We start from the raw sequence: 6,830 nt of genomic DNA, 5'->3' as shown, positions 1-6,830 counted from the left end.
CCTTTTCCCAGAAGCCTTTTGCACTTACTGAGAAGTTGACTCTATTCTTATTTGGAATTATTTTATGTTGTCCCCATTACTTTTAATACATTTTATACATCTTTACAGTTTTAACTTTCTTTCTTTCTTTATGTCTATTTTAGCATATCTGTTTTTAGTTATACATTTTAATTTTACTGTTATAGTCAGTTGATATATAAACAGCACTTTGTTGACCTTTTGTTGTTTTGAAGTACTCTAAAGTTTGAATGGTATTATACTACGGGCCAAATTATGCTTTGGTTAGACTTAGTATGTTGGGATTTCAGCTAAATGCAAACTAATCGATACCAGTGTTGGGTGAACAACCTTTGGTTGGTCTATCCAAAAACCCCATAACCTATAGATGGCCCTCAATCTGCTGCATGAAACGAGTCACGCCGCATGAGAGTGGCGCTCAGCGTCTCTCTGTCCTGGTTTCATTCTGTCTAATAATTATATCTGTGTGAAAGTGGAACGTTTGGGTGACCTACAGCTATTAGTTTAGGGAGAGACAGAGAAAAAGAAACGGGACAGGAGAGCCAGGGGATGAGCAAAAGAACCAAAACAGAAATAGAATACATGTCCTTGGGAGACGACTTAAAAAACTTGATGTTGAGGATATAAATATCTTGAAGTGGGTCACAGTGACCAGAGTACAACCTGATGGGAGCCAGTGTCTGTAGACAGCAGCTAATAAGGTTTTTGTGGTCGTCTGCCACTTTCTGAGACAAATATGGCATGCAATAAATAAAAAAATAAAACAACACAATAACAAAACAGGATGCAGCATTAGAACATCAAGCATGTTTCTGTTCCTTTGCAAAAAAAGACCCAGAACTGCTTATTATATAAGATCAGGCAAGTTTTTAAAGACGATTTAGAAAACAGCTAGTCAGTCACTTCAGGCCAGTTCAGTCATCTATACCAGGGATTCCCATACATTTCAGTCAGTGACCACAAAAATAACAGCGTCACGGAAAGATGACCCTGTGGAAATTACTCTTTATTATAATTAAAATGAATAAATGTAATTTTTAAATAACCTTTAATCATTTAGCATAGAATTTTAAATATTTTTGATTATTCAATAGTGCATTTTTACATTAATATTAATTTTTTGTTATTTTTCACTTTAAATCCGTTATCATTCATTTAATAGGACATTTAATTATTCAACTTTGCATTTTAAATTGTCATGGAATGTCTAATAGTTGAATCATATGCCAGATAAATAAATACATGCATTTTCCAATTACATTTATTAATTTGATTTTATTTCTATTAATTTAATGGAACATTATTATATTATGCTATTTTTGCACTTTATAATTTCGTTATTTCTCTTAATATTTAAATATGCTGAATAATTTAAGTAATAAATAAAGGCATAGAGAAAACAACAAATTAATTTATAATCAAACATTTAATGGGACATTAATTATGTAATTGAAAACATAATTTCATGGTATATCTACTGTCATAAATAAATGAATAAAATTTACATCTACTAATTTTATTGTACTCACATTTATGTATTCCAAGATAAACTTTGGACCTCCATATACCTTAGGGACCACAGTGATTAAGAAAATCATGTCATGACCCCCCACTTGCAACCCCGACCCCCTGGGTGGACCTGACCATTACTTTGGAAACCCCTGATCTGCACTGATGAGATAGGATGGGAGTGACATGAGGAAAATGTCTAATGCCCTCTGATTAAAATTTGATTTTAGAAGGGTATTTCAGAAAATTCATTTTAAAACAATTTTGCAAAGTTTAATGCTGATTAAAATTTTAAGGGAAAGCTGTAAATGAAAAATTTATCAAATAAGTCGGATAACTCTTTTGGACAAAAGGAAAAGCTTATCTGCACACGACAAAAAGACCAAAAAGGTTTACAAATGGTGAAAAGGTGAGCAAGTACCTCCAGAGCTTTACTGAGTATGCTGGTGTATCTTTGATGCTTTTTTTCTGCCACAAATCATTGGATCTTTATTTACAATAGATGGGAGCTAATGACTCAAGACAATAAAAGGCATATAAAAACTAAAAGCTGCTTCTTCATATTTAGTTCTGGGTATGCATACTAAACCTGTCTGTACCCAACAAGTCTCTAATGTATTTTGGTACTGAAACATTCAGTGATTTATAGACTAACAGAATTATGTTGCAAGGTTTCTAACACAGGAGCCGCCGTACCTTAAAAGTCTTAGTGCAGGCTTCCTATACATTTTAGAATGGATTTCAAAATTTCAGTCTTCACTATTAAATAAAGCTGTACAGTATTCTCTCCTGATTACATCTGACCTATTAGAGTTTCATATCTGCTCTCTTATCCTGAGAACATCTGCTTAGAGAGTTTTAGAGGACTCATTTAAATATCGGAGGGTCCAAGTCACTCAGAGTCATGTTACCCACACTTTAACTACAAAAGTTAAAGACGTTTGTTTTATATGGTTTTAAGCAGTTAGGGTTTCATTCAGTAGCTTGTTCTGATGGTTTGCTCTCAGTTCCCACTGAATTATTTTTCTAAATTTAGTGTAGTTTGGTTTTCTTTAGTGTATTCCTTGTTTTCTTTGATTTTTTTAACCTAAGTGGCTCACATTCTGCTTATAATCAATAAATCAGATGTATAAACACTTCCTCTCTTCCAAAGACCATAACTTAAGATTGGTTGTTTTCTGGTCTTTCACTCAGAAAATTATCAGACGCATTTATTGTCATGTGTAACTGAACACAAGAGCAGTTCACCAGAAACAAACTCAAATTCTTCCATTTGTCAGTGTTTTAACTAGTTTTGAGCAAACCTGTATCCCTAAGGAAAAAAAGAGGTTAAAGGAGGAAATCAATTATCGTCTCTCTTACATCTTTTCTGTTTCGTTAATAGGGTTTGCATTTGAGTTATAAGTTATATGTGAGTTATAAGAGCAGTATGCATGTTTCTTATCTCATTGTATATCCTTTACATTAAGTGCAACAGATGATTAATTCAAGGGAATATCTGAGATTTTTTTCTCCCAGGTATGTAGGGCTAGAGTAGGGGAGTGGTGGCCTAGTGGTTAGGGCATAGAGCTTGAAATCCTGAGTTTAAGCCCCACTCCCACAGACTGCCATTCTGGCTCTCTGAGCAAGACCCTTTACCCCACACTGCTCTCCGGGCGATCCACGATGGCAGCCCACCGCTTCCCAAGGTGTTACGTTAAATGCACAGGTAAATTTCTCCAATGTGAGATCAATAAATGTCAATTATTATGATTGTATGATTCAGTTTTCAGGCTAAGTATAAAGCCAAACCAGGTTCACCAACCACCCTCGCTCCCATCGCCATGCCGGCCACTGCATGCACCAATGATGACCCCCCCACACACAACCCGCCGTCCCATCTATAGTGAGCAGACAGAAGGGGGTTTAGCTCAAATTGCTGCGATCTGCAAAAATCACAGGGCTGGAAGCACTCTGGCAGCCAGGGGTGGCTTATATCCTGCACTCAGCTCTTTCCCTTTGTCATGGTGGATTGTGGATGAGCCCTGTGGTGGGGCGTGGGTGAGCAGAGGTGGGGAAAAGAATTAGGGCTGTAAACATGGTTTCTATGTTTGTGGTTCCTATTAATGCAGTTAAAATGTATCAGAAACAGATGACATAAAGTCACTGTGGGTGCGAAAGAAAGTTAACTTTATTAAAATAAACATTTCCAATCTACTCACCAATTTTCTGAGCCAAATTAACCTTCCTGTATGGTTACCTTTTTGTAGCTCTCCAATCTTAAAATATGTTTTCCTTTAAAGTCTAGTTTGTTTTATGGTTTTGGTTATTTTTTTTATGTCTATATTTTTTTTAACCATAATGTAACTGTTTTTTTCAGCTTTTAATGCATTTATAATAAAAACAAGTCATAGGATCTCTAGAGAATGTATAGGACAGATTCCTAATAACATAAACATGCTGAAAAACAGCAGCTCCATGGTGACATCATAGCATGACCTAAATGGCAGCACTTACAATAAATAAATGAGTGTTTATTATAGTATCAGGCTATTAGGAGTATTAGACACACTTCCTGAATAAATCTATAGCATTTATCAATCTTATTTAATAATTGGGCCAAAACTGACCTCAACTCACAACTCAGGTAAACATTTTTATCAGAGTATTTTGAAATTAAATATAGGTGTTGTACAATACAAAACAATGTTATAAATAACATATATTTGGTACTTTTTTGTACTGAAAAACGGAAAGCAAAGCCATAGGAAGGTTAATCATGTTAAGAGTTACCAGGTGGCTGGTGCTGATTTAGATGGACCCACAGTCTCAAGTTACTGCACCTTCTAACAGGTTTTATCAAGTACTGACCTGTATTTAGCTCCAGAAATCCTGCTGTAAAAGCTGATCAGCACCTCCGTATCATGATGCTACCACCACCATGTTTCATTGCATGGGGTTGGTGTTAGTTTTCCGCAACTTTTTGGTTCTTATAAATGCTTGCTGTTTTTCTTCATAGCTAGGGGCTCATTACCAAAGGAAATTACATTTGAAGTGAACAGTGATACTATCCAAAGATTCCTATCTAAGCTGTGAATCTCTGCAGCTTCTAGAGCTTCATCTTGGCTTCCTGTTTAAATTAACACTCTAGAGGATGCTGTTCATTTATTTATATTGTACTAAACTCTATTTATACAGAGATTGGGTTACAGACATTTGGGCTTTAATTAGCCCTTTTACCAAATGTTGGTTGCATTGGATTTTATTTTAGGCTACAAAAAAAATGTTTTCTCCAACTTTGGTTCTTTATGCAACTCTTTGTTTGTCCACAACATAAAATTCCATTAAGAAATGGGGACAAGTTTAATGGAACTTAATAATTTTGCAAAGCACCTCACTTTGGATTAGGAATAGCAAAAATATGAGCGTATTTAATAAAATAAAAGGAGTTGGAACAATTTATTTAGGTGAGCAGGATCTTTCATTTTTCCCTCTAGTAACATGCTTTTGGGTGTCTTCAGGAGATTCAACATATAATATACTATGCTATTTCATGATTATAATGAAAGGCCTGCTATTTTCTGAACTGCCCTTGATAAGAGACCCATAATCCCATAAAACGTTCACCACCACCCTGTTGGTTGAGCTACACCCATACACACAGAAACAGTAAACACCCCAACAGAGCACAGAGAGAATATAAATTATGCTAAAAGTAATTTAGATGTCAACAGTTGGGTGTCTCTAAGCCCCTGTCAACAGGCTGCTGTGTTGCTTCAGTCAGTTTTAAGAATGAGGACTTTTTTTCAAACTGAGCTACTACAACCATGAAATTGCATTTATTACAGCACTATTGAGAGCAGCACTGAGGGAAAATGCTTTCTCCAGTCTAAAGGGGTCTTTTGCAGGAGGATCCTCCAGGGCTTTATGAATAACTCAGATCTTGATGACTTACCTTGTGACATAGCAGCTTGCCAGGTGCTGCATAGAAACTCAGGAATAATTTAGTGCACTTGCCGACTCTACAAGATGAAGTGCGAAAATGAATGGGAAGAAACCCACTAAAGAGCAATCTCAAGAGAATTTTACCTTTTGATTTGTAAAAGACTCTTTGCAGAAGTACAATGCTAGTGCCTTGCAAAAAGTATTCAATTACATTTATGCCATTTCAAATATCGTCATGCCCAGATGTGAGCAAAAATACAGCAACAAACTGGATTCAATCTGGTTCAGCAGAGTCCAGCTAATGACCCATTTAGTATAGAGCAATACAAGGTGAACTATAAGTCTCTTACAAAGACAAATACGTTTTTTTGTATTGCACAATTCAGTACAAAGACGATTAAAAGTACTTTGTATGATTTAAACAGTAAGATAGAAGCAAAATAAAGAATAAATGCAAGTATCGACAAAAACGTGATAAAAGCAGGTAGTAAAACAAATCATAAACTTAAACTAACAATACATCAGTAAACAGTTTAACTTTATTAACAGTCAAATGCAGCTATAAAAAAAATGTTTTTTAACTTTGTCTTAAAAGTACTCAGGCTTTCAGCACTTTTGTTGTGGAGCATAGGAACTAAATGCTGCGTCTCCATGTTTGGTTCTAGTTCTGGTTGAACAGAGTAGGCTGGAACTTGAAGACCAGTGGAAGGACTTCAGAACCAGGCTGATGTGTTCTACTTTCTTAGTTCTAGTGAGAACATGGGCAGCAGCGTTTTGGATCAGCTGTAGCTGTCTGATGGACTTTTTAGGCAAAACTATAAAGATACTGTTGGAGTGATCAAGTCTACTAAAGGAAAATAAATGGGTTTTTATAGGTCCTGCTTCGACATCAGTCCTTTAATCGTGGACATGTTTTTCAGGTGACAAAAGGCTAACTCAGTAACTTCCTTTATGTGTATCTGAAGGTTCAGGTCTGAGTCCAGCATGACACCAAGATATTGGCCATAATCAGTGACCCTAGCTGTAGTAGCTAAAGCTGGGTGCTACTCTTGATATCTCCAGCTTTGATCTGAAAGTTATTATCTCAGCTTTGTTTTCAATTGGTTGAAGAAAATTATGACACATCCACTAGTGATCTGTTCTAAGCATCTAACCAACGCTCTTATGGGTTCCTATCTACCTGGTGACATTGTGATGAAAAGCTGCATTTACAAAAATCTTAAATTGCACATATTTGGTTATATCTGAAGAATGTTGCTTTCTTTGATTTTATCCAAAATTTAAAATTATTAATTATGTTTTCCAGAGTTTAATCATTTTTTCTTGCTAAATTTATTTTGTACTATCTATACAGAAAGCCCATATTCTTATCTTCAGCT

Source organism: Cyprinodon variegatus, unplaced genomic scaffold, assembly GCF_000732505.1.
Source record: "Cyprinodon variegatus isolate N-32 unplaced genomic scaffold, C_variegatus-1.0 Scaffold268, whole genome shotgun sequence".
NCBI classification, from domain to species: Eukaryota; Metazoa; Chordata; class Actinopteri; order Cyprinodontiformes; family Cyprinodontidae; genus Cyprinodon; species Cyprinodon variegatus.
Note: the sequence above shows the minus strand (reverse complement) of the source record.